This window comes from Eschscholzia californica, unplaced genomic scaffold (assembly GCF_041429995.1).
Source record: "Eschscholzia californica isolate CP2 unplaced genomic scaffold, dmEscCali1.0.p SCAF_5, whole genome shotgun sequence".
NCBI classification, from domain to species: domain Eukaryota; kingdom Viridiplantae; phylum Streptophyta; class Magnoliopsida; order Ranunculales; family Papaveraceae; genus Eschscholzia; species Eschscholzia californica.
Window position 1 is genome coordinate 6,440,097 of NW_028238472.1, and position 13,674 is coordinate 6,453,770.

Here is a 13,674-nt window from a genome sequence, read left to right on the forward strand (position 1 = left end):
ATATATATATATATATATATATAAGGTACATGCAGGAAAGGCCAACTCCATGCTCGAATTAGTTTAATGAACCGTGTTAGGATCATCCATTAAGATGTTCATATCCTGCCCAATATAAAAATGGACCCAGTCCTGGTCCAAATCCTTCTCAATTGAAATCGTTTTCCTATCTTCTCCACGTTTTGTTTAAAATACTTTAAAATCCATATTTTTATGGACTTGAAATTTTGAGTTTTAACTAATTTTCTGAACATGTGAAAATAATATATATATATATATATATATATCTATTATACAAAACAGATACTTGTGACTAGGACATAATAAATATAAAACAATATGACTAGGACAAAAATATAATCTGACTAGGACATAAACAATCTTATTAGGACACATAATTAATCTATTATATAGAACCCCTAATCTACCGTGGATCCTAATCATTGATGTAATAGTTAATCTAACGCCCACCTACTGCCGTTTCTTTCTCTTGTATGAACTGAAACGCCAAAACCCCTCATCTCTCTCCCTGGACAACCCTTTATTCAATGTCTTTGTGATTGAATCTGCCAATTCATTCGACCTTCTTTCGGATGGTGTTCCTCCATGAACTTGGTGCTTCTTCATTTATTCACTCTTTTATATTGAAGGTTCTCATTTATGTCTCTCTTGAATCTTGATTCATAGAGGGTGAAGATTTCAATTACAAATTCCTATGTAAATGTCTCATCGAATTCATAAGTGAATTCCTGAGTAATTAAGAGAGAGAAAGGGAGTTAGATGTTGAAATTTTTCTACTCCATAGATTTTACACGGGAGAGAGAAAACTGTGCCGAAATCTTCACGAGGAAATCAAAAAGCTGGAACCAACAGGTAATCTTTATTTTCCTGTTTGGATTTTGCTTCTTCAATCAAAACTTATTATAATTTACCAATTCAATGAGAATCAGAGCTTAATTAGATGTTTTTAGAGATTAGATCTTGTAAATCAGAAATTGTCGTCAAGGTGTTTGGTAAAATGTCTCAACTAGAATGTGTGAAAGAAGAAGATATTTGAAGGGAAGAGAATTAATGGTAGTAGTATTAGTCTAGATGATTATAGCGATTTTGAAGATGATAATAGGAGAACCAATACAGGTCCTAATCTTCTTCATAATTAAAGGTAAGTTGAGATCAAACTAAATAACATACATTTAGATTTTTGGTTTTTTGTTCTTTTAGATAGAGTTTATGTTGCTAATGATCAGATTCTTGTGGCATTCTTAAAATTCATGAGTATCTGTTTATCTCACAATGTAAATCAAATTTTCTTCAATTTCAGTTTCAGAGTTTACAAATGGTCTTCAATCACTGATTATGAAGCATGGTTGCATATGTGTTTACCTATCATAGCATTCATTGGTGATAGATTTTAAGAAGTAAATTTCATTTTCTTTGTAACTGTAACTGACTATTGTTTTCTGCCCATCATTTGATTCTTTTTGCTAAGGTAGTATTTTGTTTCTTCAGCTATTATCTCTCTACTTCTTTCTTGACCTAGAAATTGATTGGTCTAAGATGATACACAAATTCCATCTCACTATGAAATATGAGTTCCATGAAATCTTTCACTTTGTTAGATCTTTGTTAGTGTTCTCATTTCTGTTGTGGTCTTTGAAAAAACGAGTCATCCTATGTGGATTTCTTACTGTAAAATTTACTTTTCTTCTTCCCATATGAATTTAGATTCAAGATTCTATATCGAAAAACTTGAAATATGAGGTTATTAATACCATGAAATATATTATTGTGGTTCTATGAATATCAATTCCTACATCACCCATTGAATCATAATCGTTTCCAAATTCTAATTTATAAAAAATTGTTGCTAACTCTTTTGTTTATTGAAACTCTTCTGTTTAGGTGTTCTGGAATTTGAAGATGTTGGTTTTGTTTGAAACTCCGGCTTGTTCACCCTGTTTAAAGTTTTGGATCAAGTAAAGCTTTCTAAAGTCAATGTAAGTATTGATACTGTTCTTTCCTGTTTAATCATATGTGTTTATACTTAAGGTTTTTGATTTTACAGTATCTTGTTGTTGCAATGCTTGTGGAAGGATTTTTTTACTTAAGAAACCACTATTTGGCATATCAGTGTCATTTGGATGAGTGTTGATTGCAGGGTTGTGATTCATGACTTATTTTTAGGACTTGGGTGTGATTTAGAACAAAAAGGTCAGGTGAGAGGGGGTTAGGTTAATTATATAATCTCGATTCGATGGTTAGGATAGTTTCTTCCTTGAGTAGAATAAATAAGATCATGAAGAGTCTTATTAAGGTAAATTAATCTCTTGATTAGCTCTTTTACGGTTTGGTCTTTGGATTTTAATTGCTATTCCGAATCTACATGTTTTCTACAGGAGTTTCTGTAAGATATTGAAAAAGATCTTAATCTATTCACTCCAGGATGCGAAGAAATTGACAACGGGAAATAATCTTTCTAAAGCGAAAAAGGTACTGTTGTTTTGGATTCAAAACTTAAAACTAAACAAACATGATAAATTCATTAGATCTTTTTCCATGTCTAATTTTGATAACTTTTAATGGTGAAATGAAGCTATTATTTAACCACAAGAAAACTGGTATATTGTTTAGTGTTTCACTGTATTTCTCTTTTTCCCTCTACAAAATCTATCAATTCCTTCCCTACCTCCCTCTTTCAATCCCTCTTATAAAATTCTTACAACTGAAATAGATATCTCTTGAATGCTACTGAAGTAGTCGTAGGTTTCTTTAATCTTTCGTACTCGTCAGGGTAAGTACTTTCCCCTTAATCTTACTCTTCCTTATTTTAGTGAAGAAGTCACTGATTTAATATTCTTATTTGAATCATTTCATAGCTCTACGTAGTAATTAAAGTTAAGATTTTGTAGATTTGAGAAAGTAATCATGTGCTTCTTCATGCGTATTGAAGATTTAGTGATCAGGTTTAGTGTATACGATTTTGGATGTTGCTTCATCTGTATTTTAGATCATCAGGAAGCTCTAACTCATTGTGGATTATTGAATTTTATTTTAGGATTCCTCTTTATCAACTTATTTCGTTTACTGAAGAAAAGGTGAAGTTCTCTGCAGTCTCGCAGAAGATCTCACAGCATTTATCGCCTCCTCAACCTATACATTTTGGAGCACAAAATAAAGCTATCGGGAAACAATCCAGCTGGGATGCCTGCTATGATGTGCTGGTACATATTCCCCTTCCTTTGCAAAAAGAGATGTCTGCTTTCTTGGCCAACAGTGAGAAACATAAAGAGATCCATACATGTGAAGAAGCAATCTGTGCTGCTATAAAGAAGATTCATGAACATTTCCGAAGAAGAGCCTTCCAGGGTTTAGTCAATCACCTGTTCAGTTCATTAATGCTCTTATATCTTCTCAAGGTAAAGACTTGAAGTCGGTATCTGGGGAAGCAAGTCGTAGTGCAGAAAAAAAAAATGGCGTGCTGAATTTTACAACCAAGCATGGTATACCTCCTTTTTATTTACTTGCTTATTTATATTCGATTTGTATAATTAGCATCTCTTCTCTTCTCTTCACTTTGGTGGTACCGAATACTTCAGTCGTGGAGGAGCACCTTCATATGTAATATTTCCGAATAATCACCAACTTTCAGTATTGTCTTTCTTGTTTTACTAATCATCTTTTTTTTTTAACATTAATAGGGTTGAAGATGATGTAATCGGTATCTCAATTGCAAACCAGCTGCAGGGAGTGAAGGTCCTGGAAGTACATGAATTGGAGCAATTTTCTGGTACACCTCATTAGCAAGCATGATTTTGATGCTTTGGTTATCCGGTTAAATTACTTCTTAAAGGTGTTTATTATACTTGTAGGTCTCACGTTGGAGTTCATAAACTTAGATTATGGTTCAATGTTTAGAATTATAAACTAGACCTAGAAAGAGAGAGATGAATCTGTAGGGCACGGGTAAAGGTGACATCGTATATATATATAGTTTCATTATTTGAGTTATATGAGTAGAAATATGAACATTTTCTTTACTTTGGTTTGGAATTGTCGGTGTAACTGATATTTGCCTACAGGTCCTGTCAAGCTTCTGCTCAACCACCCTCAAACTTTCTATATAAATATCAATTTTGATGGCTTTTTATAGATCAAGTTTTGGAGCTTTGTAGAGTAAACTCATTGAATATGGAGTCTGTATTTATGTCTCAATGGGCACTTGCTTTTGTTTCACGGGAGTATCAAGAACATGTTCTTACTTTTGTTTGGTCGGTTCATATTTTTCATTTTGGTTTAGGAATTGGGGTTTAAACAACCAGAAAGTTTCTTACAAGAAAATCATTTCTACAATTATGCTCACAAACAAAAACCAACCCATAGTAATCTATATGATCAAATCAAATGATATTATTTATGTATATATAATAGAAAATACTCGGGAACAAAATTAGTTAGAAATTTTCCTTATAAGTGTTTCAGGAACAACCTCTTCCAAAGCAGAGGAAGATAAGTGCCTCCCTGGAATTGCTACGACATTTGATAGTGGGTTTGCTTATGATGAAGAGGATGGGATGTTATTAGTAAGCGCTACTCAATTCAATTTCGGTTCATATTTGATTGAAATGTTCCCTGTCTTTTATTATTTCTATGTTCATTGTTACTTCTATTTTGACATTTTGGTTATGAACAATAATGCAACTATAGAATAAATGAATAAGAAATTGTTATTTTTTACAACAATAGGTCGACCATTCAAATTCAGTCATCTGTTTTCTTTCCGGGAATAAATCTGGTTGTCTATGAACACTTCATTGTCCATGAACACTTCATTGTCCATGAACACTTCATTGTCCCTTCGATTACCTCTTCATTGTCTCTTCAATTGGTAAGAGATACAAAAAAGAATGAAAGAACGAGTTAGGACATACAGGAGATACCTATGAGGTATATATATATATATATATATATATATATATATATATATATTTGTTTGTATACTTTTATTATAGGTCAACATACTTTAGCATAATAATAATATGCTTATCCACAGAATTGGTGAAAATTGTGGTGGAAGAATGTTATTTCTTTTTTCGGCCAATGCTATATGAGGCAAATGTTGACAGGATCTGATTTTTCTCGTGCCAATCAAGCTATGCAGAGTGACATTATAGGTACTAATCAAGTTAAGATGCAACTGTTCCCATTTCTGTGGTTTTTAATTGAAGATTCAGTTACAACTGTTTTAGCTATACCTTCGCAAGTTCTAATCTTCAAATAAAGAAGATATCTGAAGGTTGTTCATTTTGATCTTGAACGGTCTTTATCTGATGATATCAATGCCAATTTAATGAATCGAGTTATTACTTTGTGGTATAGGTAAATATTACAAGATTATTAACATAATATAGAGCTATAAATTGTGAAGTAGGTTGATGTCAGTTTATTTATTTATTTCTTAACCACGTTGCATTGTGTTCCTCAGTTTTCATAATGGTTGGGAGACCTCCAGAATTGTTGCTTTAAACATTTTCACACAAATCCTATCTTGCGTTGGAAGAATGAGGTGAGTAATTTAGTTTTGAGATTTTCCTTTATTAACTCATGACCAATATAAGGTGGCCTTTCAAGTCCTCAAGGAAACCTTCATCTTTTGCAATAATCTTGCAACATTGTCCCTGTGATATTAACGCCGAACAAGTTCAAGAAGTCTGTCGTAAGAAAAATTGTGATTTTACATGGCTAATTATGATGGTAACTTCTTACATCAATTGGTAACACGTGGAGTTCCACTATTATTTCAATTTAGGTATAATCACACGATATTGCAGATTTTTGTAAACCAATTTTTTTGGTTTCATTTTTAAAGTTTTAATAATTATAAAGCATCGGTCAAGTTCTACTTCTTTTTTACTTAAGACATATATGTCAATGTCGGCTTTCATTTTGCGAGATCTGGTACTCACTTGGATCGAGTAGCAAGTTTGAAAGAAATATCTATAAGTAAATTTGTATAGGCAAATACTCTGGTATTCACTTGTTATTAACTCGTTCCTTAAAGTATGTCCTTGTAAATGTGTAACGATATCTATGAACAAATTGTCTTTTGTTTCAAGAAAAAATATTTGTCCATCTAACTGGTTCAATATTTCAAATAACTGAATACAGTCTAGACAAGATTAAGGATAAAGAAACCGAGCACATCCACTATCAAGGATATACATTTTGTTCGAAAACAGTGGGACAAGCCTCTATGTCTAAATTGCATCGATCATTATGCATAATGTTGTTCTTCCTGTCTGCAATTAACATACAATTGATTGCAAGTTTTATAAATGTGACACAAGTTAGACACATTCATATACTGGATCGGAACGAAGTTGGTCTATGCGCGACAATCAAGAATTATTGGTAATAACAAACATATATAGAGTGCTTTTTGTAGTGGCTCATATTTTTAAGTTTGGACATAGTGAAGATATTAAAGATATTTACTTAAATGATGATGAAAATGGAGTTTTTACCAGCGTAACTCGTACTTTTGTTACAACCTTTAAGTATGACCTTCACTTAACTTGACTTGTGCTTGCTGCCAGACTTTAGTTGTTATTGGAATCAATTTTTATCCGGGACTTGCTTGAGCTATAGTTTATCATCTCTGTTACGTTATTACATTTGTTTTATGTCGTTGAAGGAGTAAATAGCTATTTGTATTAGTGCAAGTAAGAAATCCTAATAAACGATACCATAATATGTAATTTGTTTCTTTCTGGTCAATTCTTACTGAAACAAAACAACTTTGCTATTTATATGGTTAATATTTATAATTTACAAATGAGTAATATCGCAAAATAAAATAGAAATGAGCGAAACTAAAAAAAAGATAAACTTTGGAGTATGTAGTATGTACAATATCATCACCTTTTTTGTAACATTGTTTTGAGTTTGTTTTGTAGACTTTATCCTTGAACCAACAGGTGAGATAGTGATAGATAAACCTTCTTCAACATCTTCAACTTTAATAAGAACTGGTCACCGAGCCCATAGTGGCGAAATAGAGTTAATACTGGTATTTCACCCTTCGAACTCATACTCATAGCGCTTAGTTCCATATTCTTGAGATGGGGGTTCACTTTCACAGGTTTCTTCAGTCTCTGAGGTACTATTTTCACATGTATTCTCCCATATCACGTCTGCTTTGTACAATCAAGGGGTTGGTTTGTTGTTGTGGTATTTATTCAAATTATGTTCTCTCTTAGTGTTGTTGTGATTTATAGGACCTTTTCAGATGCTGGGTGACATGAATACAAAACCGGCATCGCTCTTCAACAAGTCATTTGATGATGTTTTCTGGCAAGTTATTTTGAAAAAGATTTGAATTGGCCGAACTACATTAATTGTATTTGAATTTCTTTTTCACCCACACTAAATTTTTCTACCTAACTGTAGAGTAGTTGAGTTACCTTCTCTCTCGGAAAATAGCCGATCTCTTTCAATTCACATCAATCTATTTTTTTATTTATTATGGAGTCTAAATTGCTTACATTCAATTGAACATTATATTCTTCACGGAGAATTACATCTAACAACTATATTACAATATATAAACATTTTTAGTAACATATGCGTCCATAAAGTAACATGGTAAACAATAAAATAGTAAGATGAGAGTGAGCTATCTATAATTTTTGGGAATAAATTCTTTACATCGATCTAAAAACATTAAAATAAAAAAATAGTGTTATAGACTCCAAAGCTTTAAAATAACTTAAGATAAATCTTTTCTACCAAGAACACTACACTTATGGAGAATACTGATCCGAAAAGTTGAAACTATAGTAGGAAAATACTAAATGTGAAAAAGAAAGAGAAAATTTAAATAACCGAACATCATGTCTACTGTTTAACTGCGTAAAGGGCATTCCCCCGCCCGCCGGGCGGGGGTTATGCCTAGTATATATATATATAAGGTACATGCAGGAAAGGCCAACTCCATGCTCGAATTAGTTTAATGAACCGTGTTAGGATCATCCATTAAGATGTTCATATCCTGCCCAATATAAAAATGGACCCAGTCCTGGTCCAAATCCTTCTCAATTGAAATCGTTTTCCTATCTTCTCCACGTTTTGTTTAAAATACTTTAAAATCCATATTTTTATGGACTTGAAATTTTGAGTTTTAACTAATTTTCTGAACATGTGAAAATAATAGATATATATATATATATATATATATATATATATATATATATATATATAAAAGGTACATGCAGGAAAGGCCAACTCCATGCTCGAATTAGTTTAATGAACCGTGTTAGGATCATCCATTAAGATGTTCATATCCTGCCCAATATAAAAATGGACCCAGTCCTGGTCCAAATCCTTCTCAATTGAAATCGTTTTCCTATCTTCTCCACGTTTTGTTTAAAATACTTTAAAATCCATATTTTTATGGACTTGAAATTTTGAGTTTTATCTATAGGCTAAAGCTATGTTGAATTATTAGGATTCATGATTTAGAGTTAAGGGTAGCACATGATAATAGAGTAATACACTAATAGATCGAATTTAATATAAACTTATCTTAATTTTAAAGGGATGTCAGTCTTCTCTCCCATTGGCAAATATTTCAGTTTCTAATCTTAAGTGGAAATTTTAGACGATAATGATCAGAATCTATTAATTGATCCAACCTCATATTTGTTGGATTGACCAATAGTCAATAATGATATATGTGAACAAGGTAATAGATCAAGAAAAGGAAGACTGGACGATCAACAAGCGTTTGAGATATTTGAAGATGGATATACTATATTACCTTCCAATATAGAGGAGATAGATTTGAACAGATATCGAGTTTGTAATGAGACACGTGAGTAATTTACGGGGGGAAAGAGATGAAGATCCGACGATCATACTCAAAATTGTGGTGACTATTAATAAATCTATTGTTGGTTTCCCTGTGAATGTAAGTCGAGATTATGGGAGAAGATCTTCGACTGAACCACATTAAATTAGTGTGTCACTATCTCAATTCATCTATCTGATTATCGTTAATTTAACATGGTAACGTGAGCGGTTTTATCAATCTCGTTTATCGATCTTTTTTTACTTTCATTATTTCCAACGATTTTCTTCCGTTGTGATTCTACCTTCACTCACTTTGTCGATTTGGTCGACTATTAAAGAAAATTTGCTTGTGATTATTGTTCTTATAAAAGCCAAAAAAGGAAAGTTTTGAAGAAGAGACTATTTAATTGAGAACTTCCCTATTTTCTTTTATCACCATACATAGGTCTTTTATCGCAACCATAATCGACCACTTACAGTTCAAGTTTGTCTATCTGAATATTTGGCGTGATACTGTATTTAAGCATCACTTATCAAACTAAATATTATTTTTAAAGGTTTGGTTTTCCAGGCCTCCGCCGAGGGGTTACCCGTTCACCAGAAATGTTATATAAAGAGAGAGTAGAGAGAGAAGAAAACGAAAAGAGAGAGTAGAGAGAGAAGAAAACGAAAGAAGGAAGGAGAAAGAAGAAGAAGAAGAAGAAGAAGAAGAAGAAGAAGAAGAAGAAGAAGAAGAAGAAGAAGAAGAAGAAGAAGAAGAAGAAGAAGAAGAAGAAGAAGAAGAAGAAGAAGAAGAAGAAGAAGAAGAAGAAGAAGAAGAAGAAGAAGAAGAAGAAGGAAGGAGAAGGAAGGAGAAAGAAGGAGGAAGAAGAAGAAGAAGAAGAAGAAGAAGAAGAAGAAGAAGAAGAAGAAAGGAAGTGATAAAAAAAAAAGTTAGTGATAGACACCCTCAAATTGGGCAGTGCCTCTAACTACACTGGGTCAACTTATTTTGACCAAGTCATAGGTGGAAAATACGTTGCCTTTAACAAATTTGGGCATTGCTTACAAAATTCTCCTCGCTCAATAATATAAGGGTTCTATAATAATTACACTAATTAGACAACTAAAAGATACTAATTAAATTGCACTATTGAATTACTTAATAGAACCAAAGTATAAAATTTAGTAATTTCTTCTCAAATTCAATTGAAAAGATACTGAACATTTGTTTTTTTCTATTCCAGTAGGTTTAATAGTCGAATAGTTTATATGTCTACCAAATTTATCTTTTTTATTTGTCATTTTTAGCTAAAGGAATAGAGGATAGATTAGTTTGGTGACAAATATATGGACAGCCAATTATTTTATGTGGACAATTATTTTTGGGGTCGATGTAAGTCAACTAAGCTTGACTTTATTGACTTCGATTTAATAAGGGGACAACCCTATTAGACCTTAAATATTAAAACACTAAGTGAACGGAGGACCTCAAACAAATATAATAGATTAAATAGAAACCCTAACAATCATTCATCTTCTTCATCGTCTTCTTCTTATTCATCTTCATCTTCTTCTTCTTCTTCTTCTTCTTCATAGAATGTCATCTCACACACCATGCATCAACTCTCTCTCCTCTCTTTATATATGTATAGATTGTACACTTTTGCTCTCTATCTATCTAATTCAGTTCAATCTTCTACTTTTCTCTCTACCTTAAGAAACCTTCTACTACCGATCTCTTCACTCAATATTGAAACATCCTTGACTTTGCTTCTCTATCTATCCATGTCTAAAAACATTCCATTTTATCTCTCTTTCTGTATTCTGTGTATGAGTTTAATATGATACGGGTAAAGAAAATATAATTCTTTCAGTAATGAAAATATTCCAAATTGAATTGTTTAGCGTTTTAGTTGAATTAGGTAAAATAAATTAGTGAAAACTAGAACATTAGTTCTGTGAGGGGTTGAAAAATTAATCAATGAAAATTAGGGAATAAAGGAAGAAGCTTTATGTTTTGATTTCAATGCACTTCTAAAATCAATGCCATTGAACATCTTAATTTGAATAGGAGAAGATGGGCTTTTCCTAAATTCTTACCCATACAAGAAATTTGAGCTCTGTTTTGATTTTTCTGTGCACTTACAACCATGGGATGATATTGGTGATTTCATGGCTCCTAAATTTCAACACGGATTTCAATGTCTAGGTCAAAAAGCTGTTGTTATCCAGGACGAACAGTAGACTGCTACAGTTCGTGATTTTAAACCGACGAACACAAGTAGTGTTTTGCTCACACACGAACATATTTATTTGCTGTTTTGGTACCAAACCCAATTTTCTAGGGTTTATGGAAGAAGAAGGAATAGATTAAAGTCTATAGTTCATGGAAGAAAGAGAGATGATTTAAAATAAAATCTTTTATTCTTAGAGGACATGAGTGAAAAATAATCGAGTGATGTCCCCTTAAAAACTGTTGTCCATATAAAAAATTTAATTTTTCAAGTTGTCCACATAAATTAGTTGTCCACATAAAATAATTGGTTGTCCATATATTGGTCACCATTAGTTTTAAGGTTTTAAATTTGACCACTTACACGTTAAAATAAGTATATTAGACCAATTTTGCATATAAAATAAGGTGTAACCGAATAGAAAGTGTGACCCATCAAAGCTATAAAAAGTAAGAAGACAGTTAGTTTGATAAGTTAGTTTAACTAGTCTTAAAATATCAATTAATTAATTAATTTTCTAATTAAAGGTTAAATACTTTCTTGATACTCTTGAAATTGTGTACGAAGTGGACTTCCACATACTCGTATCATATATTATTGATAAGCACAGCTTTCTATTTTAGATCTCATCTTTATTAGATAAGCGAGTTTATTATCCATAAGAGATAAGAACAGCATATCCGAAGGAAAAAGAATATACTAGAAAAATACTTTTACTCTATTTTATCCTCAAGAACTACAATAAATAATGGGAGCCAATATATAGACAACTAAGTTTTCTATGTGGACAAAAGGATACGAAGGTGGAAACATAATTAACACTTTTTTGATGGGGGACAACCAAAACCATCTCCATCTCTGTACCTCTAACCCGAGCACACCACCTCTGTTCATCTTTCTCGCTTTTCTTGTTTCTTCACTAGACTATTCAAAATCAAAGTTAACCTAATTTGCCATTTTTTCCATTCTCTCTCTCTGTGCTCATCTCTTATTCCAAGAGGAACTTCATTTATGTTCTTCATTTACTTTCTCTCTCTAGAAAGAATGGAAGAGGAGATGGTGATGGTGTCCCCTGCCCTTGAAATGTTAATTAATGGTGATATCAATATGAAATTTGGGGGTTTTTCTCAATATGATCTGCAAATTCCATATTGAACTTCAAATGATATTTATTCATGTTGAGCCTGATGTAATAGAAGAAAAGGCAAAAAAAAAACATAGAAATCCTTAAAATTAAGACAGAGATTTGTTCACCGTGCAAGAACCCTAGAACATGAACTAAACCTGAGATCAGAATTTGCACCCAAAACGGCAAAAACGAATAATATGATGAAAATTAAGTGATGTTAAAACCTGAAACTTCATCAATCTCTTTCAAAATTGACAAATTTCTTCCGATAATATTGAAGATTGATCACATCAAAAACCCTAAATAAGGTAAAAATTACTTAATCACCATAACTTATTTGATCAGGAAAACTCATTTTTCTTCTTCTTCATTGTTCTTTTTGAAATTTCGAACTAAAAGTAGTCGGCGGTAGGCGGTGGTGGTCGGTTGAAGGTGGTGGTGAATATGAAGAGGCAGGTTTTGTCCCCAATTAAAAGTATCTAATTATTTTTCCGCCCAGGATTTTTGTCCATCTAAGAGTTTCGTTTGTCCATATATTGGCAACCTAAATAATTTTTCTAGCACTCAATCTTAGTCTATATCCATGCAGCTTTTATGTCAATCTGATATATTCTATCGTCTCAAGAAAAAAAAATTAAAATCTCAACAAACAAAGTTTAACATGGAAATATAAACCGTTAGCGGAGACAATTTAAACACTACTTCTAAGCCTTTTCTACATTTTCTTCATAGCTACGTATCTCCTAGTTTAACACGAGATTTTGAAAGTTCAAAAATACATGGACGGTCATGAGTCCACCCAATATTTCTCTCTAATGTTGGTGGGTGGAATGGTTGTCAACATCAGATTTCAATCATGTTTTGTCTAACCAGTGGGTCTTAATTCACCCATATGTATGTCTCCCATTTCGACATGTTCTTTTTGGAACAATACTTTGAAGAGGGTCCTGATAAATTTATCATCTATAACTCATGGATTTCAATTCTAATGGCCACCGAACTCGTGACCTTCGAATTACGGAGTGATTGTCTAACCACTACACGACATGTTAATGACACCAACAGTATCAGATCAGACTCTCACGATCTCCATTATGGTTAATCGGGACCAGCAGACGTGAAAAAAAATGTACAAATAGGATATTAAACAAATATTCAGACTTCTCTTCTTTTTATTTAATAAAGTGGACAAACTAATAGTCATTTTTTCAAAACTATCACACGACTTTGTTAACTACTTATATTATGTTTCTTATTTTTCCTAAAAAAAAGAAAATTAACCATCATCCTTCTCAACATTTCCCTGTACAGTAAATTGGTGAAATAACTCAAAATAGGAATATTCCGTTATCTTAATTTGTACAGTTCACAGTTGGGAACAAAGTTAACGTCATTTGTCGTTTCCGTCAACTAACGGTAAATTGACGGAAACGACAAAAGAGATAGTCGTCGTACGTCTATAATACGGAGTAGGTGATAACC

General features: G+C 32.3%; 1 long non-coding RNA gene across 6 annotated transcripts; it reads left to right on the top strand.

Moving 5' to 3' along the window:
* The first annotated feature begins 438 nt into the window (after positions 1 to 438).
* On the top strand, positions 439 to 5,883 carry LOC147536617 (uncharacterized). 6 transcript variants are annotated; one of them, XR_015226100.1, is made up of 8 exons: positions 443 to 873; positions 1,903 to 1,997; positions 2,397 to 2,490; positions 3,056 to 3,500; positions 3,699 to 3,787; positions 4,480 to 4,944; positions 5,051 to 5,171; positions 5,483 to 5,883. It is a non-coding gene; the product is annotated as an uncharacterized LOC147536617 (long non-coding RNA). The 6 variants fall into 6 exon arrangements; XR_015226099.1 differs by lacking the exons at positions 4,480 to 4,944; positions 5,051 to 5,171; positions 5,483 to 5,883 and adding an exon at positions 3,870 to 4,266 and having other exon boundaries at positions 439 to 1,162; XR_015226098.1 differs by lacking the exons at positions 4,480 to 4,944; positions 5,051 to 5,171; positions 5,483 to 5,883 and adding an exon at positions 3,870 to 4,266.
* The last annotated feature ends 7,791 nt before the right edge of the window (positions 5,884 to 13,674 follow it).